Source organism: Eubalaena glacialis, chromosome 1 (assembly GCF_028564815.1).
Source record: "Eubalaena glacialis isolate mEubGla1 chromosome 1, mEubGla1.1.hap2.+ XY, whole genome shotgun sequence".
Classification (NCBI taxonomy): Eukaryota; Metazoa; Chordata; class Mammalia; order Artiodactyla; family Balaenidae; genus Eubalaena; species Eubalaena glacialis.
In genome coordinates, this window is record NC_083716.1 from 92,536,908 (window position 1) to 92,564,617 (window position 27,710).

The following is a 27,710-nucleotide window of genomic DNA, read 5'->3' on the forward strand; positions in this document are numbered from 1 at the left end:
GAGCGTCGAGCGGGATCTGCGGCGGGGCGCCAAGCGCCGACGGGCCTGAAGCGTCCCGCCCGCCCTGGGCTGCGAGGTGGCCCACCACTCCGCCACCCCCGGGTCCCCGAGGCCTCCTGTCGCCTGCCTGGGCGGGCGGCAGGGCCCTGCGGGAGAGGGCTGTCCGCCGGCATGGCGGTAAGGCGCAGGCGCCAGCGAAGCTGGGCCTCAAGAGGCACCGCGCGGGCCCCTCCTGCGTCTACGGCCATACCACCCTGAACGCGCCCGATCTCGTCTGATCTCGGAAGCTAAGCAGGGTCGGGCCTGGTTAGTACTTGGATGGGAGACCGCCTGGGAATACCGGGTGCTGTAGGCTTTTTGCCTCCCGCTCCGCCTTCTCCTTTAGTCGCCCGCCGCCTCCGCCCCCGCCCCCGCCCCCGCCCCCGCCGGGCACCGCTGCAGGCCCCACCTCCTCCGGCCCCTCCCACCACAGCGCGCCAGAGGGGGCGCTCTCCGCCTGCCTGGCCGGCCAGGCGGCCAGAAGGCGGCCCTGGAAGGCAGCCGCATCCCAGCCGCTCCCGGGGTGGCTGGCCTGAACCCAGACTCCGCCTCAGGCCCGGGTGCCGGCCGTGCGGCCCGCGAGCCCCTTGACCTGCACCTGGCCGCCCCCACCAGCGCCCAGCCCCGGCGCAGCCACCTATCTGCCGGTGTGTCTCTCCACAGCTCCCTCCGGAAAAAGCCCCCCCTCCGCCGTTTCGCCACGGCCGGGGGCGGGAGCGGGGGCGGGGGCCGGGGCCGGTGCTCCGGGCCGGCCGGCCACAAGGCGCCGGGTCCTGTGCTCGGCGGGTGGCGTGGGGGCAAGGGTGGCCTTGCTGGGGCTAAGGGGCCGTGCCGACTCAATGGTGGCTCCCAGTGGGTTAAGGGCCGACTGCCGTCGGGCAGGAGGGCCGGCCCGGGCTGCGGCTGGGCTGCGCCTAGCGCCGCGTGGGCGGGCAGAGGGGAGGCCCAAGGGACCGCGGGCCCCGGGCCCTGAAGCCTCCGGGGCCACGTCCCTGTGAGCGACGTGCGGGATCTGGGGCGGGGCGCCAAGCGCCGAACGGTTTGGTGGGTCCCGCCCGCCCTGGGCTGGGAGGTCGCCGAACCCTCCGCCACCCCCCTGGTACCCGAGGCCGCCGTTGCCCTGCCTGGGCGGGCGGCGGGGCCCTGCCGGGGCGGGCTGGCCGCCGGGCTGGCGGGGAGGCGCAAGCGCCAGCGAAGCTGGGCCTCAAGAGGCACTCCGCGGGCCCCTTTTAACGTCTACGGCCATACCACCCTGAACGCGCCCGATCTCGTCTGATCTCGGAAGCTAAGCAGGGTCGGGCCTGGTTAGTACTTGGATGGGAGACCGCCTGGGAATACCGGGTGCTGTAGGCTTTTTGCCTCCCGCTCCGCCTTCTCCTTTAGTCGCCCGCGGCCTAGGCCGAGGCCGAGGCCAAGGCCGAGGCCGCTGCCTCCGCCCCCGCCCCCGCCCCCGCCCCCGCCGGGCAGCGCTGCAGGCCCCACCTCCTCCGGCCCCTCCCACCACAGCGCGCCAGAGGGGGCGCTCCGCGCCGGCCTGGCCGGCCAGGCGGCCAGAAGGCGGCCCTGGAAGGCAGCCGCCACCCCAGCCGCTCCCGTGGTGGCTGGCCCGGACCCAGACTCCGCCGCAGGCCGGGGTGCCGTCCGTGCGGCCCACGAAGCCCTCGACCTGCACTTGGCCGCCCCCACCGGAGCCCAGCCGCGCCGCAGCCCCCTGTCTGCCCGTGTGTCTCTCCACAGCTCCCTCCGGAAAAAGCCCACCCTTTGCCACTTCGCCACGGCCGAGAGTGGGAGCGGGGTCGTGGGCTGGGACCGGTTCGCTGGGCTGGCTAGACACCAGGCGCCGGGAACTTTGCTCGGCAGTTGGCGTGGGGGCAAGGGTGGCGTTGCTGTGTCTAAGGGGCCGTGCCGGCTCAATGGTGGCTCCCAGTGGCTTCGGGCCAACTGCCGTTGGGCAGGCGGGCCGGCCAGGCCGTGGCTGGGCTGCGCCTAGCACTGTGTGGATTGACAGGGTGGGGAATGCACAAGGGACCGAGGGCCACAGGCCCTTAAGCCTCCGGGGCCAAGTCCTGTGAGCGTTGAGCGGCTCTGGGGCGGAGGGCCAAGCGCCTACAGGCCTGGAGGGTCCCGCCTGACCTGAGCTGCGAAGTCGCCCACAACTCCACCACCCCCGGGCCCTCGAGGCCTCCTGTCGCTTGCCTGGGCGGACGGCAGGGCCGCGCCGGAGAGGGTTGGCTGCCGGGCTGGCGGTAAGTCGCCAGCACCAGCGAAGCTAAGCCTCAAGAGGCACACCGTGGCCCCCGCTGCATTCTACGGCCACACCTCCCTGAACGCACCACACCTCGTCTGATCTCGGAAGCTAATCAGGGTCTGGCCTGTTTCGTACCTGGATGGGAGACCACATGGGAATACCGAGTGCTGTAGGCTTTTTTGCCTCCCGCTCCGCCTTGACATTTAGTGGCCCGCGGCCGAGGCCGCCTCCGCCCCCGCTGAGCACCGCTGCAGGCCTCACCTCCTCACGTCCCTCCCAACACAGCGCGCCGGAGGGATCGCTCCCCGCCGAGCTGGCTGGACATGCGGCCAGAATGCGGCCCTGGAAGGCAGCCGCCACCCCAGCCGCTCCCGTGGTGGCTGGCCCGGACCCAGACTCCGCCGCAGGCCGGGGTGCCGTCCGTGCGGCCCGCGAGGCCCTCGACCTGCACTTGGCCGCCCCCACCGGAGCCCAGCCGCGCCGCAGCCCCCTGTCTGCCCGTGTGTCTCTCCACAGCTCCCTCCGGAAAAAGCCCCCCCCTCCGCCGTTTCGCCACGGCCGGGGGCGGGAGCGGGGGCGGGGGCCGGGGCCGGTGCTCCGGGCCGGCCGGCCACAAGGCGCCGGGTCCTGTGCTCGGCGGGTGGCGTGGGGGCAAGGGTGGCCTTGCTGGGGCTAAGGGGCCGTGCCGACTCAATGGTGGCTCCCAGTGGGTTAAGGGCCGACTGCCGTCGGGCAGGAGGGCCGGCCCGGGCTGCGGCTGGGCTGCGCCTAGCGCCGCGTGGGCGGGCAGAGGGGAGGCCCAAGGGACCGCGGGCCCCGGGCCCTGAAGCCTCCGGGGCCACGTCCCTGTGAGCGACGTGCGGGATCTGGGGCGGGGCGCCAAGCGCCGAACGGTTTGGTGGGTCCCGCCCGCCCTGGGCTGGGAGGTCGCCGAACCCTCCGCCACCGCCCTGGTACCCGAGGCCGCCGTTGCCCTGCCTGGGCGGGCGGCGGGGCCCTGCCGGGGCGGGCTGGCCGCCGGGCTGGCGGGGAGGCGCAAGCGCCAGCGAAGCTGGGCCTCAAGAGGCACTCCGCGGGCCCCTTTTAACGTCTACGGCCATACCACCCTGAACGCGCCCGATCTCGTCTGATCTCGGAAGCTAAGCAGGGTCGGGCCTGGTTAGTACTTGGATGGGAGACCGCCTGGGAATACCGGGTGCTGTAGGCTTTTTGCCTCCCGCTCCGCCTTCTCCTTTAGTCGCCCGCGGCCTAGGCCGAGGCCGAGGCCAAGGCCGAGGCCGCTGCCTCCGCCCCCGCCCCCGCCCCCGCCGGGCAGCGCTGCAGGCCCCACCTCCTCCGGCCCCTCCCACCACAGCGCGCCAGAGGGGGCGCTCCGCGCCGGCCTGGCCGGCCAGGCGGCCAGAAGGCGGCCCTGGAAGGCAGCCGCCACCCCAGCCGCTCCCGTGGTGGCTGGCCCGGACCCAGACTCCGCCGCAGGCCGGGGTGCCGTCCGTGCGGCCCACGAAGCCCTCGACCTGCACTTGGCCGCCCCCACCGGAGCCCAGCCGCGCCGCAGCCCCCTGTCTGCCCGTGTGTCTCTCCACAGCTCCCTCCGGAAAAAGCCCACCCTTTGCCACTTCACCACGGCCGAGAGTGGGAGCGGGGTCGTGGGCTGGGACCGGTTCGCTGGGCTGGCTAGACACCAGGCGCCGGGAACTTTGCTCGGCAGTTGGCGTGGGGGCAAGGGTGGCGTTGCTGTGTCTAAGGGGCCGTGCCGGCTCAATGGTGGCTCCCAGTGGCTTCGGGCCAACTGCCGTTGGGCAGGCGGGCCGGCCAGGCCGTGGCTGGGCTGCGCCTAGCACTGTGTGGATTGACAGGGTGGGGAATGCACAAGGGACCGAGGGCCACAGGCCCTTAAGCCTCCGGGGCCAAGTCCTGTGAGCGTTGAGCGGCTCTGGGGCGGAGGGCCAAGCGCCTACAGGCCTGGAGGGTCCCGCCTGACCTGAGCTGCGAAGTCGCCCACAACTCCACCACCCCCGGGCCCTCGAGGCCTCCTGTCGCTTGCCTGGGCGGACGGCAGGGCCGCGCCGGAGAGGGTTGGCTGCCGGGCTGGCGGTAAGTCGCCAGCACCAGCGAAGCTAAGCCTCAAGAGGCACACCGTGGCCCCCGCTGCATTCTACGGCCACACCTCCCTGAACGCACCACACCTCGTCTGATCTCGGAAGCTAATCAGGGTCTGGCCTGTTTCGTACCTGGATGGGAGACCACATGGGAATACCGAGTGCTGTAGGCTTTTTTGCCTCCCGCTCCGCCTTGACATTTAGTGGCCCGCGGCCGAGGCCGCCTCCGCCCCCGCTGAGCACCGCTGCAGGCCTCACCTCCTCACGTCCCTCCCAACACAGCGCGCCGGAGGGATCGCTCCCCGCCGAGCTGGCTGGACATGCGGCCAGAATGCGGCCCTGGAAGGCAGCCGCCACCCCAGCCGCTCCCGTGGTGGCTGGCCCGGACCCAGACTCCGCCGCAGGCCGGGGTGCCGTCCGTGCGGCCCGCGAGGCCCTCGACCTGCACTTGGCCGCCCCCACCGGAGCCCAGCCGCGCCGCAGCCCCCTGTCTGCCCGTGTGTCTCTCCACAGCTCCCTCCGGAAAAAGCCCCCCCTCCGCCGTTTCGCCACGGCCGGGGGCGGGAGCGGGGGCGGGGGCCGGGGCCGCTTCTCCGGGCCTGCCGGCCACCAGGGCCGGGGTCCTGTGCTCGGCGGGCGGCGTGGGGGCAAGGGGGGGCCTTGCTGGGGCTAAGGGGCCGTGCCCACTCCATGGTGGCTCCCAGTGGCTTCGGGCCAGCTGCTGCCCGGCCGGAGGGCCGGCCCGGCCGTGGCCGGGCTGCGCCTAACTCCGCGTGGGCGGGCAGGGGGGGATGCCCAAGGGACCGCGGCCGCCGGGCCCTGAAGCCTCCGGGGCCGCGTCCCTGTGAGCGTCGAGCGGGATCTGCGGCGGGGCGCCAAGCGCCGACGGGCCTGGAGCGTCCCGCCCGCCCTGGGCTGCGAGGTGGCCCACCACTCCGCCACCCCCGGGTCCCCGAGGCCTCCTGTCGCCTGCCTGGGCGGGCGGCAGGGCCCTGCGGGAGAGGGCTGTCCGCCGGCATGGCGGTAAGGCGCAGGCGCCAGCGAAGCTGGGCCTCAAGAGGCACCGCGCGGGCCCCTCCTGCGTCTACGGCCATACCACCCTGAACGCGCCCGATCTCGTCTGATCTCGGAAGCTAAGCAGGGTCGGGCCTGGTTAGTACTTGGATGGGAGACCGCCTGGGAATACCGGGTGCTGTAGGCTTTTTGCCTCCCGCTCCGCCTTCTCCTTTAGTCGCCCGCCGCCTCCGCCCCCGCCCCCGCCCCCGCCCCCGCCGGGCACCGCTGCAGGCCCCACCTCCTCCGGCCCCTCCCACCACAGCGCGCCAGAGGGGGCGCTCTCCGCCTGCCTGGCCGGCCAGGCGGCCAGAAGGCGGCCCTGGAAGGCAGCCGCATCCCAGCCGCTCCCGGGGTGGCTGGCCTGAACCCAGACTCCGCCTCAGGCCCGGGTGCCGGCCGTGCGGCCCGCGAGCCCCTTGACCTGCACCTGGCCGCCCCCACCAGCGCCCAGCCCCGGCGCAGCCACCTATCTGCCGGTGTGTCTCTCCACAGCTCCCTCCGGAAAAAGCCCCCCCTCCGCCGTTTCGCCACGGCCGGGGGCGGGAGCGGGGGCGGGGGCCGGGGCCGGTGCTCCGGGCCGGCCGGCCACAAGGCGCCGGGTCCTGTGCTCGGCGGGTGGCGTGGGGGCAAGGGTGGCCTTGCTGGGGCTAAGGGGCCGTGCCGACTCAATGGTGGCTCCCAGTGGGTTAAGGGCCGACTGCCGTCGGGCAGGAGGGCCGGCCCGGGCTGCGGCTGGGCTGCGCCTAGCGCCACGTGGGCGGGCAGAGGGGAGGCCCAAGGGACCGCGGGCCCCGGGCCCTGAAGCCTCCGGGGCCACGTCCCTGTGAGCGACGTGCGGGATCTGGGGCGGGGCGCCAAGCGCCGAACGGTTTGGTGGGTCCCGCCCGCCCTGGGCTGGGAGGTCGCCGAACCCTCCGCCACCCCCCTGGTACCCGAGGCCGCCGTTGCCCTGCCTGGGCGGGCGGCGGGGCCCTGCCGGGGCGGGCTGGCCGCCGGGCTGGCGGGGAGGCGCAAGCGCCAGCGAAGCTGGGCCTCAAGAGGCACTCCGCGGGCCCCTTTTAACGTCTACGGCCATACCACCCTGAACGCGCCCGATCTCGTCTGATCTCGGAAGCTAAGCAGGGTCGGGCCTGGTTAGTACTTGGATGGGAGACCGCCTGGGAATACCGGGTGCTGTAGGCTTTTTGCCTCCCGCTCCGCCTTCTCCTTTAGTCGCCCGCGGCCTAGGCCGAGGCCGAGGCCAAGGCCGAGGCCGCTGCCTCCGCCCCCGCCCCCGCCCCCGCCGGGCAGCGCTGCAGGCCCCACCTCCTCCGGCCCCTCCCACCACAGCGCGCCAGAGGGGGCGCTCCGCGCCGGCCTGGCCGGCCAGGCGGCCAGAAGGCGGCCCTGGAAGGCAGCCGCCACCCCAGCCGCTCCCGTGGTGGCTGGCCCGGACCCAGACTCCGCCGCAGGCCGGGGTGCCGTCCGTGCGGCCCACGAAGCCCTCGACCTGCACTTGGCCGCCCCCACCGGAGCCCAGCCGCGCCGCAGCCCCCTGTCTGCCCGTGTGTCTCTCCACAGCTCCCTCCGGAAAAAGCCCACCCTTTGCCACTTCGCCACGGCCGAGAGTGGGAGCGGGGTCGTGGGCTGGGACCGGTTCGCTGGGCTGGCTAGACACCAGGCGCCGGGAACTTTGCTCGGCAGTTGGCGTGGGGGCAAGGGTGGCGTTGCTGTGTCTAAGGGGCCGTGCCGGCTCAATGGTGGCTCCCAGTGGCTTCGGGCCAACTGCCGTTGGGCAGGCGGGCCGGCCAGGCCGTGGCTGGGCTGCGCCTAGCACTGTGTGGATTGACAGGGTGGGGAATGCACAAGGGACCGAGGGCCACAGGCCCTTAAGCCTCCGGGGCCAAGTCCTGTGAGCGTTGAGCGGCTCTGGGGCGGAGGGCCAAGCGCCTACAGGCCTGGAGGGTCCCGCCTGACCTGAGCTGCGAAGTCGCCCACAACTCCACCACCCCCGGGCCCTCGAGGCCTCCTGTCGCTTGCCTGGGCGGACGGCAGGGCCGCGCCGGAGAGGGTTGGCTGCCGGGCTGGCGGTAAGTCGCCAGCACCAGCGAAGCTAAGCCTCAAGAGGCACACCGTGGCCCCCGCTGCATTCTACGGCCACACCTCCCTGAACGCACCACACCTCGTCTGATCTCGGAAGCTAATCAGGGTCTGGCCTGTTTCGTACCTGGATGGGAGACCACATGGGAATACCGAGTGCTGTAGGCTTTTTTGCCTCCCGCTCCGCCTTGACATTTAGTGGCCCGCGGCCGAGGCCGCCTCCGCCCCCGCTGAGCACCGCTGCAGGCCTCACCTCCTCACGTCCCTCCCAACACAGCGCGCCGGAGGGATCGCTCCCCGCCGAGCTGGCTGGACATGCGGCCAGAATGCGGCCCTGGAAGGCAGCCGCCACCCCAGCCGCTCCCGTGGTGGCTGGCCCGGACCCAGACTCCGCCGCAGGCCGGGGTGCCGTCCGTGCGGCCCGCGAGGCCCTCGACCTGCACTTGGCCGCCCCCACCGGAGCCCAGCCGCGCCGCAGCCCCCTGTCTGCCCGTGTGTCTCTCCACAGCTCCCTCCGGAAAAAGCCCCCCCTCCGCCGTTTCGCCACGGCCGGGGGCGGGAGCGGGGGCGGGGGCCGGGGCCGCTTCTCCGGGCCTGCCGGCCACCAGGGCCGGGGTCCTGTGCTCGGCGGGCGGCGTGGGGGCAAGGGGGGGCCTTGCTGGGGCTAAGGGGCCGTGCCCACTCCATGGTGGCTCCCAGTGGCTTCGGGCCAGCTGCTGCCCGGCCGGAGGGCCGGCCCGGCCGTGGCCGGGCTGCGCCTAACTCCGCGTGGGCGGGCAGGGGGGGATGCCCAAGGGACCGCGGCCGCCGGGCCCTGAAGCCTCCGGGGCCGCGTCCCTGTGAGCGTCGAGCGGGATCTGCGGCGGGGCGCCAAGCGCCGACGGGCCTGGAGCGTCCCGCCCGCCCTGGGCTGCGAGGTGGCCCACCACTCCGCCACCCCCGGGTCCCCGAGGCCTCCTGTCGCCTGCCTGGGCGGGCGGCAGGGCCCTGCGGGAGAGGGCTGGCCGCCGGCATGGCGGTAAGGCGCAGGCGCCAGCGAAGCTGGGCCTCAAGAGGCACCGCGCGGGCCCCTCCTGCGTCTACGGCCATACCACCCTGAACGCGCCCGATCTCGTCTGATCTCGGAAGCTAAGCAGGGTCGGGCCTGGTTAGTACTTGGATGGGAGACCGCCTGGGAATACCGGGTGCTGTAGGCTTTTTGCCTCCCGCTCCGCCTTCTCCTTTAGTCGCCCGCCGCCTCCGCCCCCGCCCCCGCCCCCGCCCCCGCCGGGCACCGCTGCAGGCCCCACCTCCTCCGGCCCCTCCCACCACAGCGCGCCAGAGGGGGCGCTCTCCGCCTGCCTGGCCGGCCAGGCGGCCAGAAGGCGGCCCTGGAAGGCAGCCGCATCCCAGCCGCTCCCGGGGTGGCTGGCCTGAACCCAGACTCCGCCTCAGGCCCGGGTGCCGGCCGTGCGGCCCGCGAGCCCCTTGACCTGCACCTGGCCGCCCCCACCAGCGCCCAGCCCCGGCGCAGCCACCTATCTGCCGGTGTGTCTCTCCACAGCTCCCTCCGGAAAAAGCCCCCCCTCCGCCGTTTCGCCACGGCCGGGGGCGGGAGCGGGGGCGGGGGCCGGGGCCGGTGCTCCGGGCCGGCCGGCCACAAGGCGCCGGGTCCTGTGCTCGGCGGGTGGCGTGGGGGCAAGGGTGGCCTTGCTGGGGCTAAGGGGCCGTGCCGACTCAATGGTGGCTCCCAGTGGGTTAAGGGCCGACTGCCGTCGGGCAGGAGGGCCGGCCCGGGCTGCGGCTGGGCTGCGCCTAGCGCCGCGTGGGCGGGCAGAGGGGAGGCCCAAGGGACCGCGGGCCCCGGGCCCTGAAGCCTCCGGGGCCACGTCCCTGTGAGCGACGTGCGGGATCTGGGGCGGGGCGCCAAGCGCCGAACGGTTTGGTGGGTCCCGCCCGCCCTGGGCTGGGAGGTCGCCGAACCCTCCGCCACCCCCCTGGTACCCGAGGCCGCCGTTGCCCTGCCTGGGCGGGCGGCGGGGCCCTGCCGGGGCGGGCTGGCCGCCGGGCTGGCGGGGAGGCGCAAGCGCCAGCGAAGCTGGGCCTCAAGAGGCACTCCGCGGGCCCCTTTTAACGTCTACGGCCATACCACCCTGAACGCGCCCGATCTCGTCTGATCTCGGAAGCTAAGCAGGGTCGGGCCTGGTTAGTACTTGGATGGGAGACCGCCTGGGAATACCGGGTGCTGTAGGCTTTTTGCCTCCCGCTCCGCCTTCTCCTTTAGTCGCCCGCGGCCTAGGCCGAGGCCGAGGCCAAGGCCGAGGCCGCTGCCTCCGCCCCCGCCCCCGCCCCCGCCGGGCAGCGCTGCAGGCCCCACCTCCTCCGGCCCCTCCCACCACAGCGCGCCAGAGGGGGCGCTCCGCGCCGGCCTGGCCGGCCAGGCGGCCAGAAGGCGGCCCTGGAAGGCAGCCGCCACCCCAGCCGCTCCCGTGGTGGCTGGCCCGGACCCAGACTCCGCCGCAGGCCGGGGTGCCGTCCGTGCGGCCCACGAAGCCCTCGACCTGCACTTGGCCGCCCCCACCGGAGCCCAGCCGCGCCGCAGCCCCCTGTCTGCCCGTGTGTCTCTCCACAGCTCCCTCCGGAAAAAGCCCACCCTTTGCCACTTCGCCACGGCCGAGAGTGGGAGCGGGGTCGTGGGCTGGGACCGGTTCGCTGGGCTGGCTAGACACCAGGCGCCGGGAACTTTGCTCGGCAGTTGGCGTGGGGGCAAGGGTGGCGTTGCTGTGTCTAAGGGGCCGTGCCGGCTCAATGGTGGCTCCCAGTGGCTTCGGGCCAACTGCCGTTGGGCAGGCGGGCCGGCCAGGCCGTGGCTGGGCTGCGCCTAGCACTGTGTGGATTGACAGGGTGGGGAATGCACAAGGGACCGAGGGCCACAGGCCCTTAAGCCTCCGGGGCCAAGTCCTGTGAGCGTTGAGCGGCTCTGGGGCGGAGGGCCAAGCGCCTACAGGCCTGGAGGGTCCCGCCTGACCTGAGCTGCGAAGTCGCCCACAACTCCACCACCCCCGGGCCCTCGAGGCCTCCTGTCGCTTGCCTGGGCGGACGGCAGGGCCGCGCCGGAGAGGGTTGGCTGCCGGGCTGGCGGTAAGTCGCCAGCACCAGCGAAGCTAAGCCTCAAGAGGCACACCGTGGCCCCCGCTGCATTCTACGGCCACACCTCCCTGAACGCACCACACCTCGTCTGATCTCGGAAGCTAATCAGGGTCTGGCCTGTTTCGTACCTGGATGGGAGACCACATGGGAATACCGAGTGCTGTAGGCTTTTTTGCCTCCCGCTCCGCCTTGACATTTAGTGGCCCGCGGCCGAGGCCGCCTCCGCCCCCGCTGAGCACCGCTGCAGGCCTCACCTCCTCACGTCCCTCCCAACACAGCGCGCCGGAGGGATCGCTCCCCGCCGAGCTGGCTGGACATGCGGCCAGAATGCGGCCCTGGAAGGCAGCCGCCACCCCAGCCGCTCCCGTGGTGGCTGGCCCGGACCCAGACTCCGCCGCAGGCCGGGGTGCCGTCCGTGCGGCCCGCGAGGCCCTCGACCTGCACTTGGCCGCCCCCACCGGAGCCCAGCCGCGCCGCAGCCCCCTGTCTGCCCGTGTGTCTCTCCACAGCTCCCTCCGGAAAAAGCCCCCCCTCCGCCGTTTCGCCACGGCCGGGGGCGGGAGCGGGGGCGGGGGCCGGGGCCGCTTCTCCGGGCCTGCCGGCCACCAGGGCCGGGGTCCTGTGCTCGGCGGGCGGCGTGGGGGCAAGGGGGGGCCTTGCTGGGGCTAAGGGGCCGTGCCCACTCCATGGTGGCTCCCAGTGGCTTCGGGCCAGCTGCTGCCCGGCCGGAGGGCCGGCCCGGCCGTGGCCGGGCTGCGCCTAACTCCGCGTGGGCGGGCAGGGGGGGATGCCCAAGGGACCGCGGCCGCCGGGCCCTGAAGCCTCCGGGGCCGCGTCCCTGTGAGCGTCGAGCGGGATCTGCGGCGGGGCGCCAAGCGCCGACGGGCCTGGAGCGTCCCGCCCGCCCTGGGCTGCGAGGTGGCCCACCACTCCGCCACCCCCGGGTCCCCGAGGCCTCCTGTCGCCTGCCTGGGCGGGCGGCAGGGCCCTGCCGGAGAGGGCTGGCCGCCGGCATGGCGGTAAGGCGCAGGCGCCAGCGAAGCTGGGCCTCAAGAGGCACCGCGCGGGCCCCTCCTGCGTCTACGGCCATACCACCCTGAACGCGCCCGATCTCGTCTGATCTCGGAAGCTAAGCAGGGTCGGGCCTGGTTAGTACTTGGATGGGAGACCGCCTGGGAATACCGGGTGCTGTAGGCTTTTTGCCTCCCGCTCCGCCTTCTCCTTTAGTCGCCCGCCGCCTCCGCCCCCGCCCCCGCCCCCGCCCCCGCCGGGCACCGCTGCAGGCCCCACCTCCTCCGGCCCCTCCCACCACAGCGCGCCAGAGGGGGCGCTCTCCGCCTGCCTGGCCGGCCAGGCGGCCAGAAGGCGGCCCTGGAAGGCAGCCGCATCCCAGCCGCTCCCGGGGTGGCTGGCCTGAACCCAGACTCCGCCTCAGGCCCGGGTGCCGGCCGTGCGGCCCGCGAGCCCCTTGACCTGCACCTGGCCGCCCCCACCAGCGCCCAGCCCCGGCGCAGCCACCTATCTGCCGGTGTGTCTCTCCACAGCTCCCTCCGGAAAAAGCCCCCCCTCCGCCGTTTCGCCACGGCCGGGGGCGGGAGCGGGGGCGGGGGCCGGGGCCGGTGCTCCGGGCCGGCCGGCCACAAGGCGCCGGGTCCTGTGCTCGGCGGGTGGCGTGGGGGCAAGGGTGGCCTTGCTGGGGCTAAGGGGCCGTGCCGACTCAATGGTGGCTCCCAGTGGGTTAAGGGCCGACTGCCGTCGGGCAGGAGGGCCGGCCCGGGCTGCGGCTGGGCTGCGCCTAGCGCCGCGTGGGCGGGCAGAGGGGAGGCCCAAGGGACCGCGGGCCCCGGGCCCTGAAGCCTCCGGGGCCACGTCCCTGTGAGCGACGTGCGGGATCTGGGGCGGGGCGCCAAGCGCCGAACGGTTTGGTGGGTCCCGCCCGCCCTGGGCTGGGAGGTCGCCGAACCCTCCGCCACCCCCCTGGTACCCGAGGCCGCCGTTGCCCTGCCTGGGCGGGCGGCGGGGCCCTGCCGGGGCGGGCTGGCCGCCGGGCTGGCGGGGAGGCGCAAGCGCCAGCGAAGCTGGGCCTCAAGAGGCACTCCGCGGGCCCCTTTTAACGTCTACGGCCATACCACCCTGAACGCGCCCGATCTCGTCTGATCTCGGAAGCTAAGCAGGGTCGGGCCTGGTTAGTACTTGGATGGGAGACCGCCTGGGAATACCGGGTGCTGTAGGCTTTTTGCCTCCCGCTCCGCCTTCTCCTTTAGTCGCCCGCGGCCTAGGCCGAGGCCGAGGCCAAGGCCGAGGCCGCTGCCTCCGCCCCCGCCCCCGCCCCCGCCGGGCAGCGCTGCAGGCCCCACCTCCTCCGGCCCCTCCCACCACAGCGCGCCAGAGGGGGCGCTCCGCGCCGGCCTGGCCGGCCAGGCGGCCAGAAGGCGGCCCTGGAAGGCAGCCGCCACCCCAGCCGCTCCCGTGGTGGCTGGCCCGGACCCAGACTCCGCCGCAGGCCGGGGTGCCGTCCGTGCGGCCCACGAAGCCCTCGACCTGCACTTGGCCGCCCCCACCGGAGCCCAGCCGCGCCGCAGCCCCCTGTCTGCCCGTGTGTCTCTCCACAGCTCCCTCCGGAAAAAGCCCACCCTTTGCCACTTCGCCACGGCCGAGAGTGGGAGCGGGGTCGTGGGCTGGGACCGGTTCGCTGGGCTGGCTAGACACCAGGCGCCGGGAACTTTGCTCGGCAGTTGGCGTGGGGGCAAGGGTGGCGTTGCTGTGTCTAAGGGGCCGTGCCGGCTCAATGGTGGCTCCCAGTGGCTTCGGGCCAACTGCCGTTGGGCAGGCGGGCCGGCCAGGCCGTGGCTGGGCTGCGCCTAGCACTGTGTGGATTGACAGGGTGGGGAATGCACAAGGGACCGAGGGCCACAGGCCCTTAAGCCTCCGGGGCCAAGTCCTGTGAGCGTTGAGCGGCTCTGGGGCGGAGGGCCAAGCGCCTACAGGCCTGGAGGGTCCCGCCTGACCTGAGCTGCGAAGTCGCCCACAACTCCACCACCCCCGGGCCCTCGAGGCCTCCTGTCGCTTGCCTGGGCGGACGGCAGGGCCGCGCCGGAGAGGGTTGGCTGCCGGGCTGGCGGTAAGTCGCCAGCACCAGCGAAGCTAAGCCTCAAGAGGCACACCGTGGCCCCCGCTGCATTCTACGGCCACACCTCCCTGAACGCACCACACCTCGTCTGATCTCGGAAGCTAATCAGGGTCTGGCCTGTTTCGTACCTGGATGGGAGACCACATGGGAATACCGAGTGCTGTAGGCTTTTTTGCCTCCCGCTCCGCCTTGACATTTAGTGGCCCGCGGCCGAGGCCGCCTCCGCCCCCGCTGAGCACCGCTGCAGGCCTCACCTCCTCACGTCCCTCCCAACACAGCGCGCCGGAGGGATCGCTCCCCGCCGAGCTGGCTGGACATGCGGCCAGAATGCGGCCCTGGAAGGCAGCCGCCACCCCAGCCGCTCCCGTGGTGGCTGGCCCGGACCCAGACTCCGCCGCAGGCCGGGGTGCCGTCCGTGCGGCCCGCGAGGCCCTCGACCTGCACTTGGCCGCCCCCACCGGAGCCCAGCCGCGCCGCAGCCCCCTGTCTGCCCGTGTGTCTCTCCACAGCTCCCTCCGGAAAAAGCCCCCCCTCCGCCGTTTCGCCACGGCCGGGGGCGGGAGCGGGGGCGGGGGCCGGGGCCGCTTCTCCGGGCCTGCCGGCCACCAGGGCCGGGGTCCTGTGCTCGGCGGGCGGCGTGGGGGCAAGGGGGGGCCTTGCTGGGGCTAAGGGGCCGTGCCCACTCCATGGTGGCTCCCAGTGGCTTCGGGCCAGCTGCTGCCCGGCCGGAGGGCCGGCCCGGCCGTGGCCGGGCTGCGCCTAACTCCGCGTGGGCGGGCAGGGGGGGATGCCCAAGGGACCGCGGCCGCCGGGCCCTGAAGCCTCCGGGGCCGCGTCCCTGTGAGCGTCGAGCGGGATCTGCGGCAGGGCGCCAAGCGCCGACGGGCCTGGAGCGTCCCGCCCGCCCTGGGCTGCGAGGTGGCCCACCACTCCGCCACCCCCGGGTCCCCGAGGCCTCCTGTCGCCTGCCTGGGCGGGCGGCAGGGCCCTGCCGGAGAGGGCTGGCCGCCGGCATGGCGGTAAGGCGCAGGCGCCAGCGAAGCTGGGCCTCAAGAGGCACCGCGCGGGCCCCTCCTGCGTCTACGGCCATACCACCCTGAACGCGCCCGATCTCGTCTGATCTCGGAAGCTAAGCAGGGTCGGGCCTGGTTAGTACTTGGATGGGAGACCGCCTGGGAATACCGGGTGCTGTAGGCTTTTTGCCTCCCGCTCCGCCTTCTCCTTTAGTCGCCCGCCGCCTCCGCCCCCGCCCCCGCCCCCGCCCCCGCCGGGCACCGCTGCAGGCCCCACCTCCTCCGGCCCCTCCCACCACAGCGCGCCAGAGGGGGCGCTCTCCGCCTGCCTGGCCGGCCAGGCGGCCAGAAGGCGGCCCTGGAAGGCAGCCGCATCCCAGCCGCTCCCGGGGTGGCTGGCCTGAACCCAGACTCCGCCTCAGGCCCGGGTGCCGGCCGTGCGGCCCGCGAGCCCCTTGACCTGCACCTGGCCGCCCCCACCAGCGCCCAGCCCCGGCGCAGCCACCTATCTGCCGGTGTGTCTCTCCACAGCTCCCTCCGGAAAAAGCCCCCCCTCCGCCGTTTCGCCACGGCCGGGGGCGGGAGCGGGGGCGGGGGCCGGGGCCGGTGCTCCGGGCCGGCCGGCCACAAGGCGCCGGGTCCTGTGCTCGGCGGGTGGCGTGGGGGCAAGGGTGGCCTTGCTGGGGCTAAGGGGCCGTGCCGACTCAATGGTGGCTCCCAGTGGGTTAAGGGCCGACTGCCGTCGGGCAGGAGGGCCGGCCCGGGCTGCGGCTGGGCTGCGCCTAGCGCCGCGTGGGCGGGCAGAGGGGAGGCCCAAGGGACCGCGGGCCCCGGGCCCTGAAGCCTCCGGGGCCACGTCCCTGTGAGCGACGTGCGGGATCTGGGGCGGGGCGCCAAGCGCCGAACGGTTTGGTGGGTCCCGCCCGCCCTGGGCTGGGAGGTCGCCGAACCCTCCGCCACCCCCCTGGTACCCGAGGCCGCCGTTGCCCTGCCTGGGCGGGCGGCGGGGCCCTGCCGGGGCGGGCTGGCCGCCGGGCTGGCGGGGAGGCGCAAGCGCCAGCGAAGCTGGGCCTCAAGAGGCACTCCGCGGGCCCCTTTTAACGTCTACGGCCATACCACCCTGAACGCGCCCGATCTCGTCTGATCTCGGAAGCTAAGCAGGGTCGGGCCTGGTTAGTACTTGGATGGGAGACCGCCTGGGAATACCGGGTGCTGTAGGCTTTTTGCCTCCCGCTCCGCCTTCTCCTTTAGTCGCCCGCGGCCTAGGCCGAGGCCGAGGCCAAGGCCGAGGCCGCTGCCTCCGCCCCCGCCCCCGCCCCCGCCGGGCAGCGCTGCAGGCCCCACCTCCTCCGGCCCCTCCCACCACAGCGCGCCAGAGGGGGCGCTCCGCGCCGGCCTGGCCGGCCAGGCGGCCAGAAGGCGGCCCTGGAAGGCAGCCGCCACCCCAGCCGCTCCCGTGGTGGCTGGCCCGGACCCAGACTCCGCCGCAGGCCGGGGTGCCGTCCGTGCGGCCCACGAAGCCCTCGACCTGCACTTGGCCGCCCCCACCGGAGCCCAGCCGCGCCGCAGCCCCCTGTCTGCCCGTGTGTCTCTCCACAGCTCCCTCCGGAAAAAGCCCACCCTTTGCCACTTCGCCACGGCCGAGAGTGGGAGCGGGGTCGTGGGCTGGGACCGGTTCGCTGGGCTGGCTAGACACCAGGCGCCGGGAACTTTGCTCGGCAGTTGGCGTGGGGGCAAGGGTGGCGTTGCTGTGTCTAAGGGGCCGTGCCGGCTCAATGGTGGCTCCCAGTGGCTTCGGGCCAACTGCCGTTGGGCAGGCGGGCCGGCCAGGCCGTGGCTGGGCTGCGCCTAGCACTGTGTGGATTGACAGGGTGGGGAATGCACAAGGGACCGAGGGCCACAGGCCCTTAAGCCTCCGGGGCCAAGTCCTGTGAGCGTTGAGCGGCTCTGGGGCGGAGGGCCAAGCGCCTACAGGCCTGGAGGGTCCCGCCTGACCTGAGCTGCGAAGTCGCCCACAACTCCACCACCCCCGGGCCCTCGAGGCCTCCTGTCGCTTGCCTGGGCGGACGGCAGGGCCGCGCCGGAGAGGGTTGGCTGCCGGGCTGGCGGTAAGTCGCCAGCACCAGCGAAGCTAAGCCTCAAGAGGCACACCGTGGCCCCCGCTGCATTCTACGGCCACACCTCCCTGAACGCACCACACCTCGTCTGATCTCGGAAGCTAATCAGGGTCTGGCCTGTTTCGTACCTGGATGGGAGACCACATGGGAATACCGAGTGCTGTAGGCTTTTTTGCCTCCCGCTCCGCCTTGACATTTAGTGGCCCGCGGCCGAGGCCGCCTCCGCCCCCGCTGAGCACCGCTGCAGGCCTCACCTCCTCACGTCCCTCCCAACACAGCGCGCCGGAGGGATCGCTCCCCGCCGAGCTGGCTGGACATGCGGCCAGAATGCGGCCCTGGAAGGCAGCCGCCACCCCAGCCGCTCCCGTGGTGGCTGGCCCGGACCCAGACTCCGCCGCAGGCCGGGGTGCCGTCCGTGCGGCCCGCGAGGCCCTCGACCTGCACTTGGCCGCCCCCACCGGAGCCCAGCCGCGCCGCAGCCCCCTGTCTGCCCGTGTGTCTCTCCACAGCTCCCTCCGGAAAAAGCCCCCCCTCCGCCGTTTCGCCACGGCCGGGGGCGGGAGCGGGGGCGGGGGCCGGGGCCGCTTCTCCGGGCCTGCCGGCCACCAGGGCCGGGGTCCTGTGCTCGGCGGGCGGCGTGGGGGCAAGGGGGGGCCTTGCTGGGGCTAAGGGGCCGTGCCCACTCCATGGTGGCTCCCAGTGGCTTCGGGCCAGCTGCTGCCCGGCCGGAGGGCCGGCCCGGCCGTGGCCGGGCTGCGCCTAACTCCGCGTGGGCGGGCAGGGGGGGATGCCCAAGGGACCGCGGCCGCCGGGCCCTGAAGCCTCCGGGGCCGCGTCCCTGTGAGCGTCGAGCGGGATCTGCGGCGGGGCGCCAAGCGCCGACGGGCCTGGAGCGTCCCGCCCGCCCTGGGCTGCGAGGTGGCCCACCACTCCGCCACCCCCGGGTCCCCGAGGCCTCCTGTCGCCTGCCTGGGCGGGCGGCAGGGCCCTGCCGGAGAGGGCTGGCCGCCGGCATGGCGGTAAGGCGCAGGCGCCAGCGAAGCTGGGCCTCAAGAGGCACCGCGCGGGCCCCTCCTGCGTCTACGGCCATACCACCCTGAACGCGCCCGATCTCGTCTGATCTCGGAAGCTAAGCAGGGTCGGGCCTGGTTAGTACTTGGATGGGAGACCGCCTGGGAATACCGGGTGCTGTAGGCTTTTTGCCTCCCGCTCCGCCTTCTCCTTTAGTCGCCCGCCGCCTCCGCCCCCGCCCCCGCCCCCGCCCCCGCCGGGCACCGCTGCAGGCCCCACCTCCTCCGGCCCCTCCCACCACAGCGCGCCAGAGGGGGCGCTCTCCGCCTGCCTGGCCGGCCAGGCGGCCAGAAGGCGGCCCTGGAAGGCAGCCGCATCCCAGCCGCTCCCGGGGTGGCTGGCCTGAACCCAGACTCCGCCTCAGGCCCGGGTGCCGGCCGTGCGGCCCGCGAGCCCCTTGACCTGCACCTGGCCGCCCCCACCAGCGCCCAGCCCCGGCGCAGCCACCTATCTGCCGGTGTGTCTCTCCACAGCTCCCTCCGGAAAAAGCCCCCCCTCCGCCGTTTCGCCACGGCCGGGGGCGGGAGCGGGGGCGGGGGCCGGGGCCGGTGCTCCGGGCCGGCCGGCCACAAGGCGCCGGGTCCTGTGCTCGGCGGGTGGCGTGGGGGCAAGGGTGGCCTTGCTGGGGCTAAGGGGCCGTGCCGACTCAATGGTGGCTCCCAGTGGGTTAAGGGCCGACTGCCGTCGGGCAGGAGGGCCGGCCCGGGCTGCGGCTGGGCTGCGCCTAGCGCCGCGTGGGCGGGCAGAGGGGAGGCCCAAGGGACCGCGGGCCCCGGGCCCTGAAGCCTCCGGGGCCACGTCCCTGTGAGCGACGTGCGGGATCTGGGGCGGGGCGCCAAGCGCCGAACGGTTTGGTGGGTCCCGCCCGCCCTGGGCTGGGAGGTCGCCGAACCCTCCGCCACCCCCCTGGTACCCGAGGCCGCCGTTGCCCTGCCTGGGCGGGCGGCGGGGCCCTGCCGGGGCGGGCTGGCCGCCGGGCTGGCGGGGAGGCGCAAGCGCCAGCGAAGCTGGGCCTCAAGAGGCACTCCGCGGGCCCCTTTTAACGTCTACGGCCATACCACCCTGAACGCGCCCGATCTCGTCTGATCTCGGAAGCTAAGCAGGGTCGGGCCTGGTTAGTACTTGGATGGGAGACCGCCTGGGAATACCGGGTGCTGTAGGCTTTTTGCCTCCCGCTCCGCCTTCTCCTTTAGTCGCCCGCGGCCTAGGCCGAGGCCGAGGCCAAGGCCGAGGCCGCTGCCTCCGCCCCCGCCCCCGCCCCCGCCGGGCAGCGCTGCAGGCCCCACCTCCTCCGGCCCCTCCCACCACAGCGCGCCAGAGGGGGCGCTCCGCGCCGGCCTGGCCGGCCAGGCGGCCAGAAGGCGGCCCTGGAAGGCAGCCGCCACCCCAGCCGCTCCCGTGGTGGCTGGCCCGGACCCAGACTCCGCCGCAGGCCGGGGTGCCGTCCGTGCGGCCCACGAAGCCCTCGACCTGCACTTGGCCGCCCCCACCGGAGCCCAGCCGCGCCGCAGCCCCCTGTCTGCCCGTGTGTCTCTCCACAGCTCCCTCCGGAAAAAGCCCACCCTTTGCCACTTCGCCACGGCCGAGAGTGGGAGCGGGGTCGTGGGCTGGGACCGGTTCGCTGGGCTGGCTAGACACCAGGCGCCGGGAACTTTGCTCGGCAGTTGGCGTGGGGGCAAGGGTGGCGTTGCTGTGTCTAAGGGGCCGTGCCGGCTCAATGGTGGCTCCCAGTGGCTTCGGGCCAACTGCCGTTGGGCAGGCGGGCCGGCCAGGCCGTGGCTGGGCTGCGCCTAGCACTGTGTGGATTGACAGGGTGGGGAATGCACAAGGGACCGAGGGCCACAGGCCCTTAAGCCTCCGGGGCCAAGTCCTGTGAGCGTTGAGCGGCTCTGGGGCGGAGGGCCAAGCGCCTACAGGCCTGGAGGGTCCCGCCTGACCTGAGCTGCGAAGTCGCCCACAACTCCACCACCCCCGGGCCCTCGAGGCCTCCTGTCGCTTGCCTGGGCGGACGGCAGGGCCGCGCCGGAGAGGGTTGGCTGCCGGGCTGGCGGTAAGTCGCCAGCACCAGCGAAGCTAAGCCTCAAGAGGCACACCGTGGCCCCCGCTGCATTCTACGGCCACACCTCCCTGAACGCACCACACCTCGTCTGATCTCGGAAGCTAATCAGGGTCTGGCCTGTTTCGTACCTGGATGGGAGACCACATGGGAATACCGAGTGCTGTAGGCTTTTTTGCCTCCCGCTCCGCCTTGACATTTAGTGGCCCGCGGCCGAGGCCGCCTCCGCCCCCGCTGAGCACCGCTGCAGGCCTCACCTCCTCACGTCCCTCCCAACACAGCGCGCCGGAGGGATCGCTCCCCGCCGAGCTGGCTGGACATGCGGCCAGAATGCGGCCCTGGAAGGCAGCCGCCACCCCAGCCGCTCCCGTGGTGGCTGGCCCGGACCCAGACTCCGCCGCAGGCCGGGGTGCCGTCCGTGCGGCCCGCGAGGCCCTCGACCTGCACTTGGCCGCCCCCACCGGAGCCCAGCCGCGCCGCAGCCCCCTGTCTGCCCGTGTGTCTCTCCACAGCTCCCTCCGGAAAAAGCCCCCCCTCCGCCGTTTCGCCACGGCCGGGGGCGGGAGCGGGGGCGGGGGCCGGGGCCGCTTCTCCGGGCCTGCCGGCCACCAGGGCCGGGGTCCTGTGCTCGGCGGGCGGCGTGGGGGCAAGGGGGGGCCTTGCTGGGGCTAAGGGGCCGTGCCCACTCCATGGTGGCTCCCAGTGGCTTCGGGCCAGCTGCTGCCCGGCCGGAGGGCCGGCCCGGCCGTGGCCGGGCTGCGCCTAACTCCGCGTGGGCGGGCAGGGGGGGATGCCCAAGGGACCGCGGCCGCCGGGCCCTGAAGCCTCCGGGGCCGCGTCCCTGTGAGCGTCGAGCGGGATCTGCGGCGGGGCGCCAAGCGCCGACGGGCCTGGAGCGTCCCGCCCGCCCTGGGCTGCGAGGTGGCCCACCACTCCGCCACCCCCGGGTCCCCGAGGCCTCCTGTCGCCTGCCTGGGCGGGCGGCAGGGCCCTGCCGGAGAGGGCTGGCCGCCGGCATGGCGGTAAGGCGCAGGCGCCAGCGAAGCTGGGCCTCAAGAGGCACCGCGCGGGCCCCTCCTGCGTCTACGGCCATACCACCCTGAACGCGCCCGATCTCGTCTGATCTCGGAAGCTAAGCAGGGTCGGGCCTGGTTAGTACTTGGATGGGAGACCGCCTGGGAATACCGGGTGCTGTAGGCTTTTTGCCTCCCGCTCCGCCTTCTCCTTTAGTCGCCCGCCGCCTCCGCCCCCGCCCCCGCCCCCGCCCCCGCCGGGCACCGCTGCAGGCCCCACCTCCTCCGGCCCCTCCCACCACAGCGCGCCAGAGGGGGCGCTCTCCGCCTGCCTGGCCGGCCAGGCGGCCAGAAGGCGGCCCTGGAAGGCAGCCGCATCCCAGCCGCTCCCGGGGTGGCTGGCCTGAACCCAGACTCCGCCTCAGGCCCGGGTGCCGGCCGTGCGGCCCGCGAGCCCCTTGACCTGCACCTGGCCGCCCCCACCAGCGCCCAGCCCCGGCGCAGCCACCTATCTGCCGGTGTGTCTCTCCACAGCTCCCTCCGGAAAAAGCCCCCCCTCCGCCGTTTCGCCACGGCCGGGGGCGGGAGCGGGGGCGGGGGCCGGGGCCGGTGCTCCGGGCCGGCCGGCCACAAGGCGCCTGGTCCTGTGCTCGGCGGGTGGCGTGGGGGCAAGGGTGGCCTTGCTGGGGCTATGGGGCCGTGCCGACTCAATGGTGGCTCCCAGTGGGTTAAGGGCCGACTGCCGTCGGGCAGGAGGGCCGGCCCGGGCTGCGGCTGGGCTGCGCCTAGCGCCGCGTGGGCGGGCAGAGGGGAGGCCCAAGGGACCGCGGGCCCCGGGCCCTGAAGCCTCCGGGGCCACGTCCCTGTGAGCGACGTGCGGGATCTGGGGCGGGGCGCCAAGCGCCGAACGGTTTGGTGGGTCCCGCCCGCCCTGGGCTGGGAGGTCGCCGAACCCTCCGCCACCCCCCTGGTACCCGAGGCCGCCGTTGCCCTGCCTGGGCGGGCGGCGGGGCCCTGCCGGGGCGGGCTGGCCGCCGGGCTGGCGGGGAGGCGCAAGCGCCAGCGAAGCTGGGCCTCAAGAGGCACTCCGCGGGCCCCTTTTAACGTCTACGGCCATACCACCCTGAACGCGCCCGATCTCGTCTGATCTCGGAAGCTAAGCAGGGTCGGGCCTGGTTAGTACTTGGATGGGAGACCGCCTGGGAATACCGGGTGCTGTAGGCTTTTTGCCTCCCGCTCCGCCTTCTCCTTTAGTCGCCCGCGGCCTAGGCCGAGGCCGAGGCCAAGGCCGAGGCCGCTGCCTCCGCCCCCGCCCCCGCCCCCGCCGGGCAGCGCTGCAGGCCCCACCTCCTCCGGCCCCTCCCACCACAGCGCGCCAGAGGGGGCGCTCCGCGCCGGCCTGGCCGGCCAGGCGGCCAGAAGGCGGCCCTGGAAGGCAGCCGCCACCCCAGCCGCTCCCGTGGTGGCTGGCCCGGACCCAGACTCCGCCGCAGGCCGGGGTGCCGTCCGTGCGGCCCACGAAGCCCTCGACCTGCACTTGGCCGCCCCCACCGGAGCCCAGCCGCGCCGCAGCCCCCTGTCTGCCCGTGTGTCTCTCCACAGCTCCCTCCGGAAAAAGCCCACCCTTTGCCACTTCACCACGGCCGAGAGTGGGAGCGGGGTCGTGGGCTGGGACCGGTTCGCTGGGCTGGCTAGACACCAGGCGCCGGGAACTTTGCTCGGCAGTTGGCGTGGGGGCAAGGGTGGCGTTGCTGTGTCTAAGGGGCCGTGCCGGCTCAATGGTGGCTCCCAGTGGCTTCGGGCCAACTGCCGTTGGGCAGGCGGGCCGGCCAGGCCGTGGCTGGGCTGCGCCTAGCACTGTGTGGATTGACAGGGTGGGGAATGCACAAGGGACCGAGGGCCACAGGCCCTTAAGCCTCCGGGGCCAAGTCCTGTGAGCGTTGAGCGGCTCTGGGGCGGAGGGCCAAGCGCCTACAGGCCTGGAGGGTCCCGCCTGACCTGAGCTGCGAAGTCGCCCACAACTCCACCACCCCCGGGCCCTCGAGGCCTCCTGTCGCTTGCCTGGGCGGACGGCAGGGCCGCGCCGGAGAGGGTTGGCTGCCGGGCTGGCGGTAAGTCGCCAGCACCAGCGAAGCTAAGCCTCAAGAGGCACACCGTGGCCCCCGCTGCATTCTACGGCCACACCTCCCTGAACGCACCACACCTCGTCTGATCTCGGAAGCTAATCAGGGTCTGGCCTGTTTCGTACCTGGATGGGAGACCACATGGGAATACCGAGTGCTGTAGGCTTTTTTGCCTCCCGCTCCGCCTTGACATTTAGTGGCCCGCGGCCGAGGCCGCCTCCGCCCCCGCTGAGCACCGCTGCAGGCCTCACCTCCTCACGTCCCTCCCAACACAGCGCGCCGGAGGGATCGCTCCCCGCCGAGCTGGCTGGACATGCGGCCAGAATGCGGCCCTGGAAGGCAGCCGCCACCCCAGCCGCTCCCGTGGTGGCTGGCCCGGACCCAGACTCCGCCGCAGGCCGGGGTGCCGTCCGTGCGGCCCGCGAGGCCCTCGACCTGCACTTGGCCGCCCCCACCGGAGCCCAGCCGCGCCGCAGCCCCCTGTCTGCCCGTGTGTCTCTCCACAGCTCCCTCCGGAAAAAGCCCCCCCTCCGCCGTTTCGCCACGGCCGGGGGCGGGAGCGGGGGCGGGGGCCGGGGCCGCTTCTCCGGGCCTGCCGGCCACCAGGGCCGGGGTCCTGTGCTCGGCGGGCGGCGTGGGGGCAAGGGGGGGCCTTGCTGGGGCTAAGGGGCCGTGCCCACTCCATGGTGGCTCCCAGTGGCTTCGGGCCAGCTGCTGCCCGGCCGGAGGGCCGGCCCGGCCGTGGCCGGGCTGCGCCTAACTCCGCGTGGGCGGGCAGAGGGGGATGCCCAAGGGACCGCGGCCGCCGGGCCCTGAAGCCTCCGGGGCCGCGTCCCTGTGAGCGTCGAGCGGGATCTGCGGCGGGGCGCCAAGCGCCGACGGGCCTGGAGCGTCCCGCCTGCCCTGGGCTGCGAGGTGGCCCACCACTCCGCCACCCCCGGGTCCCCGAGGCCTCCTGTCGCCTGCCTGGGCGGGCGGCAGGGCCCTGCGGGAGAGGGCTGTCCGCCGGCATGGCGGTAAGGCGCAGGCGCCAGCGAAGCTGGGCCTCAAGAGGCACCGCGCGGGCCCCTCCTGCGTCTACGGCCATACCACCCTGAACGCGCCCGATCTCGTCTGATCTCGGAAGCTAAGCAGGGTCGGGCCTGGTTAGTACTTGGATGGGAGACCGCCTGGGAATACCGGGTGCTGTAGGCTTTTTGCCTCCCGCTCCGCCTTCTCCTTTAGTCGCCCGCCGCCTCCGCCCCCGCCCCCGCCCCCGCCCCCGCCGGGCACCGCTGCAGGCCCCACCTCCTCCGGCCCCTCCCACCACAGCGCGCCAGAGGGGGCGCTCTCCGCCTGCCTGGCCGGCCAGGCGGCCAGAAGGCGGCCCTGGAAGGCAGCCGCATCCCAGCCGCTCCCGGGGTGGCTGGCCTGAACCCAGACTCCGCCTCAGGCCCGGGTGCCGGCCGTGCGGCCCGCGAGCCCCTTGACCTGCACCTGGCCGCCCCCACCAGCGCCCAGCCCCGGCGCAGCCACCTATCTGCCGGTGTGTCTCTCCACAGCTCCCTCCGGAAAAAGCCCCCCCTCCGCCGTTTCGCCACGGCCGGGGGCGGGAGCGGGGGCGGGGGCCGGGGCCGGTGCTCCGGGCCGGCCGGCCACAAGGCGCCGGGTCCTGTGCTCGGCGGGTGGCGTGGGGGCAAGGGTGGCCTTGCTGGGGCTAAGGGGCCGTGCCGACTCAATGGTGGCTCCCAGTGGGTTAAGGGCCGACTGCCGTCGGGCAGGAGGGCCGGCCCGGGCTGCGGCTGGGCTGCGCCTAGCGCCGCGTGGGCGGGCAGAGGGGAGGCCCAAGGGACCGCGGGCCCCGGGCCCTGAAGCCTCCGGGGCCACGTCCCTGTGAGCGACGTGCGGGATCTGGGGCGGGGCGCCAAGCGCCGAACGGTTTGGTGGGTCCCGCCCGCCCTGGGCTGGGAGGTCGCCGAACCCTCCGCCACCCCCCTGGTACCCGAGGCCGCCGTTGCCCTGCCTGGGCGGGCGGCGGGGCCCTGCCGGGGCGGGCTGGCCGCCGGGCTGGCGGGGAGGCGCAAGCGCCAGCGAAGCTGGGCCTCAAGAGGCACTCCGCGGGCCCCTTTTAACGTCTACGGCCATACCACCCTGAACGCGCCCGATCTCGTCTGATCTCGGAAGCTAAGCAGGGTCGGGCCTGGTTAGTACTTGGATGGGAGACCGCCTGGGAATACCGGGTGCTGTAGGCTTTTTGCCTCCCGCTCAGCCTTCTCCTTCAGTCGCCCGCGGCCTAGGCCGAGGCCGAGGCCGAGGCCGAGGCCAAGGCCGAGGCCGCTGCCTCCGCCCCCGCCCCCGCCCCCGCCGGGCAGCGCTGCAGGCCCCACCTCCTCCGGCCCCTCCCACCACAGCGCGCCAGAGGGGGCGCTCCGCGCCGGCCTGGCCGGCCAGGCGGCCAGAAGGCGGCCCTGGAAGGCAGCCGCCACCCCAGCCGCTCCCGTGGTGGCTGGCCCGGACCCAGACTCCGCCGCAGGCCGGGGTGCCGTCCGTGCGGCCCACGAAGCCCTCGACCTGCACTTGGCCGCCCCCACCGGAGCCCAGCCGCGCCGCAGCCCCCTGTCTGCCCGTGTGTCTCTCCACAGCTCCCTCCGGAAAAAGCCCACCCTTTGCCACTTCGCCACGGCCGAGAGTGGGAGCGGGGTCGTGGGCTGGGACCGGTTCGCTGGGCTGGCTAGACACCAGGCGCCGGGAACTTTGCTCGGCAGTTGGCGTGGGGGCAAGGGTGGCGTTGCTGTGTCTAAGGGGCCGTGCCGGCTCAATGGTGGCTCCCAGTGGCTTCGGGCCAACTGCCGTTGGGCAGGCGGGCCGGCCAGGCCGTGGCTGGGCTGTGCCTAGCACTGTGTGGATTGACAGGGTGGGGAATGCACAAGGGACCGAGGGCCACAGGCCCTTAAGCCTCCGGGGCCAAGTCCTGTGAGCGTTGAGCGGCTCTGGGGCGGAGGGCCAAGCGCCTACAGGCCTGGAGGGTCCCGCCTGACCTGAGCTGCGAAGTCGCCCACAACTCCACCACCCCCGGGCCCTCGAGGCCTCCTGTCGCTTGCCTGGGCGGACGGCAGGGCCGCGCCGGAGAGGGTTGGCTGCCGGGCTGGCGGTAAGTCGCCAGCACCAGCGAAGCTAAGCCTCAAGAGGCACACCGTGGCCCCCGCTGCATTCTACGGCCACACCTCCCTGAACGCACCACACCTCGTCTGATCTCGGAAGCTAATCAGGGTCTGGCCTGTTTCGTACCTGGATGGGAGACCACATGGGAATACCGAGTGCTGTAGGCTTTTTTGCCTCCCGCTCCGCCTTGACATTTAGTGGCCCGCGGCCGAGGCCGCCTCCGCCCCCGCTGAGCACCGCTGCAGGCCTCACCTCCTCACGTCCCTCCCAACACAGCGCGCCGGAGGGATCGCTCCCCGCCGAGCTGGCTGGACATGCGGCCAGAATGCGGCCCTGGAAGGCAGCCGCCACCCCAGCCGCTCCCGTGGTGGCTGGCCCGGACCCAGACTCCGCCGCAGGCCGGGGTGCCGTCCGTGCGGCCCACGAAGCCCTCGACCTGCACTTGGCCGCCCCCACCGGAGCCCAGCCGCGCCGCAGCCCCCTGTCTGCCCGTGTGTCTCTCCACAGCTCCCTCCGGAAAAAGCCCACCCTTTGCCACTTCGCCACGGCCGAGAGTGGGAGCGGGGTCGTGGGCTGGGACCGGTTCGCTGGGCTGGCTAGACACCAGGCGCCGGGAACTTTGCTCGGCAGTTGGCGTGGGGGCAAGGGTGGCGTTGCTGTGTCTAAGGGGCCGTGCCGGCTCAATGGTGGCTCCCAGTGGCTTCGGGCCAACTGCCGTTGGGCAGGCGGGCCGGCCAGGCCGTGGCTGGGCTGCGCCTAGCACTGTGTGGATTGACAGGGTGGGGAATGCACAAGGGACCGAGGGCCACAGGCCCTTAAGCCTCCGGGGCCAAGTCCTGTGAGCGTTGAGCGGCTCTGGGGCGGAGGGCCAAGCGCCTACAGGCCTGGAGGGTCCCGCCTGACCTGAGCTGCGAAGTCGCCCACAACTCCACCACCCCCGGGCCCTCGAGGCCTCCTGTCGCTTGCCTGGGCGGACGGCAGGGCCGCGCCGGAGAGGGTTGGCTGCCGGGCTGGCGGTAAGTCGCCAGCACCAGCGAAGCTAAGCCTCAAGAGGCACACCGTGGCCCCCGCTGCATTCTACGGCCACACCTCCCTGAACGCACCACACCTCGTCTGATCTCGGAAGCTAATCAGGGTCTGGCCTGTTTCGTACCTGGATGGGAGACCACATGGGAATACCGAGTGCTGTAGGCTTTTTTGCCTCCCGCTCCGCCTTGACATTTAGTGGCCCGCGGCCGAGGCCGCCTCCGCCCCCGCTGAGCACCGCTGCAGGCCTCACCTCCTCACGTCCCTCCCAACACAGCGCGCCGGAGGGATCGCTCCCCGCCGAGCTGGCTGGACATGCGGCCAGAATGCGGCCCTGGAAGGCAGCCGCCACCCCAGCCGCTCCCGTGGT

General features: G+C 73.9%; 17 non-coding genes and 10 pseudogenes across 17 annotated transcripts; all 27 read left to right on the top strand.

The window, feature by feature from the left end:
• Window positions 1-236: 236 nt before the first annotated feature.
• Window positions 237-355, top strand: LOC133079867 (5S ribosomal RNA). Its single transcript, XR_009698331.1, has one exon. It is a non-coding gene; the product is annotated as a 5S ribosomal RNA (ribosomal RNA).
• A 918-nt stretch (window positions 356-1,273) lies between these two features.
• LOC133079874 (5S ribosomal RNA) lies at window positions 1,274-1,392 on the top strand. The gene has a single exon (XR_009698332.1). It is a non-coding gene; the product is annotated as a 5S ribosomal RNA (ribosomal RNA).
• Window positions 1,393-2,344: 952 nt separating this feature from the next.
• LOC133075823 (5S ribosomal RNA) lies at window positions 2,345-2,463 on the top strand (annotated as a pseudogene).
• Window positions 2,464-3,375: 912 nt separating this feature from the next.
• LOC133079878 (5S ribosomal RNA) lies at window positions 3,376-3,494 on the top strand. The gene has a single exon (XR_009698334.1). It is a non-coding gene; the product is annotated as a 5S ribosomal RNA (ribosomal RNA).
• Window positions 3,495-4,440: 946 nt separating this feature from the next.
• Window positions 4,441-4,559, top strand: LOC133075825 (5S ribosomal RNA; annotated as a pseudogene).
• Window positions 4,560-5,468: 909 nt separating this feature from the next.
• LOC133079886 (5S ribosomal RNA) lies at window positions 5,469-5,587 on the top strand. The gene has a single exon (XR_009698337.1). It is a non-coding gene; the product is annotated as a 5S ribosomal RNA (ribosomal RNA).
• A 918-nt stretch (window positions 5,588-6,505) lies between these two features.
• LOC133079893 (5S ribosomal RNA) lies at window positions 6,506-6,624 on the top strand. Its single transcript, XR_009698338.1, has one exon. It is a non-coding gene; the product is annotated as a 5S ribosomal RNA (ribosomal RNA).
• Window positions 6,625-7,570: 946 nt separating this feature from the next.
• Window positions 7,571-7,689, top strand: LOC133075833 (5S ribosomal RNA; annotated as a pseudogene).
• Window positions 7,690-8,598: 909 nt separating this feature from the next.
• LOC133079899 (5S ribosomal RNA) lies at window positions 8,599-8,717 on the top strand. The gene has a single exon (XR_009698339.1). It is a non-coding gene; the product is annotated as a 5S ribosomal RNA (ribosomal RNA).
• Window positions 8,718-9,635: 918 nt separating this feature from the next.
• On the top strand, window positions 9,636-9,754 carry LOC133079904 (5S ribosomal RNA). Its single transcript, XR_009698341.1, has one exon. It is a non-coding gene; the product is annotated as a 5S ribosomal RNA (ribosomal RNA).
• A 946-nt stretch (window positions 9,755-10,700) lies between these two features.
• Window positions 10,701-10,819, top strand: LOC133075838 (5S ribosomal RNA; annotated as a pseudogene).
• Window positions 10,820-11,728: 909 nt separating this feature from the next.
• LOC133079911 (5S ribosomal RNA) lies at window positions 11,729-11,847 on the top strand. The gene has a single exon (XR_009698342.1). It is a non-coding gene; the product is annotated as a 5S ribosomal RNA (ribosomal RNA).
• A 918-nt stretch (window positions 11,848-12,765) lies between these two features.
• LOC133079914 (5S ribosomal RNA) lies at window positions 12,766-12,884 on the top strand. Its single transcript, XR_009698345.1, has one exon. It is a non-coding gene; the product is annotated as a 5S ribosomal RNA (ribosomal RNA).
• Window positions 12,885-13,830: 946 nt separating this feature from the next.
• On the top strand, window positions 13,831-13,949 carry LOC133075839 (5S ribosomal RNA; annotated as a pseudogene).
• Window positions 13,950-14,858: 909 nt separating this feature from the next.
• Window positions 14,859-14,977, top strand: LOC133079919 (5S ribosomal RNA). Its single transcript, XR_009698346.1, has one exon. It is a non-coding gene; the product is annotated as a 5S ribosomal RNA (ribosomal RNA).
• A 918-nt stretch (window positions 14,978-15,895) lies between these two features.
• Window positions 15,896-16,014, top strand: LOC133079924 (5S ribosomal RNA). The gene has a single exon (XR_009698347.1). It is a non-coding gene; the product is annotated as a 5S ribosomal RNA (ribosomal RNA).
• Window positions 16,015-16,960: 946 nt separating this feature from the next.
• LOC133075849 (5S ribosomal RNA) lies at window positions 16,961-17,079 on the top strand (annotated as a pseudogene).
• Window positions 17,080-17,988: 909 nt separating this feature from the next.
• On the top strand, window positions 17,989-18,107 carry LOC133079926 (5S ribosomal RNA). The gene has a single exon (XR_009698348.1). It is a non-coding gene; the product is annotated as a 5S ribosomal RNA (ribosomal RNA).
• Window positions 18,108-19,025: 918 nt separating this feature from the next.
• On the top strand, window positions 19,026-19,144 carry LOC133079931 (5S ribosomal RNA). Its single transcript, XR_009698349.1, has one exon. It is a non-coding gene; the product is annotated as a 5S ribosomal RNA (ribosomal RNA).
• Window positions 19,145-20,090: 946 nt separating this feature from the next.
• Window positions 20,091-20,209, top strand: LOC133075857 (5S ribosomal RNA; annotated as a pseudogene).
• A 909-nt stretch (window positions 20,210-21,118) lies between these two features.
• Window positions 21,119-21,237, top strand: LOC133079943 (5S ribosomal RNA). Its single transcript, XR_009698351.1, has one exon. It is a non-coding gene; the product is annotated as a 5S ribosomal RNA (ribosomal RNA).
• A 918-nt stretch (window positions 21,238-22,155) lies between these two features.
• LOC133079947 (5S ribosomal RNA) lies at window positions 22,156-22,274 on the top strand. The gene has a single exon (XR_009698352.1). It is a non-coding gene; the product is annotated as a 5S ribosomal RNA (ribosomal RNA).
• Window positions 22,275-23,220: 946 nt separating this feature from the next.
• Window positions 23,221-23,339, top strand: LOC133075864 (5S ribosomal RNA; annotated as a pseudogene).
• Window positions 23,340-24,248: 909 nt separating this feature from the next.
• On the top strand, window positions 24,249-24,367 carry LOC133079952 (5S ribosomal RNA). Its single transcript, XR_009698353.1, has one exon. It is a non-coding gene; the product is annotated as a 5S ribosomal RNA (ribosomal RNA).
• Window positions 24,368-25,285: 918 nt separating this feature from the next.
• Window positions 25,286-25,404, top strand: LOC133079954 (5S ribosomal RNA). Its single transcript, XR_009698354.1, has one exon. It is a non-coding gene; the product is annotated as a 5S ribosomal RNA (ribosomal RNA).
• A 958-nt stretch (window positions 25,405-26,362) lies between these two features.
• Window positions 26,363-26,481, top strand: LOC133075872 (5S ribosomal RNA; annotated as a pseudogene).
• A 908-nt stretch (window positions 26,482-27,389) lies between these two features.
• LOC133075877 (5S ribosomal RNA) lies at window positions 27,390-27,508 on the top strand (annotated as a pseudogene).
• Window positions 27,509-27,710: the final 202 nt, after the last annotated feature.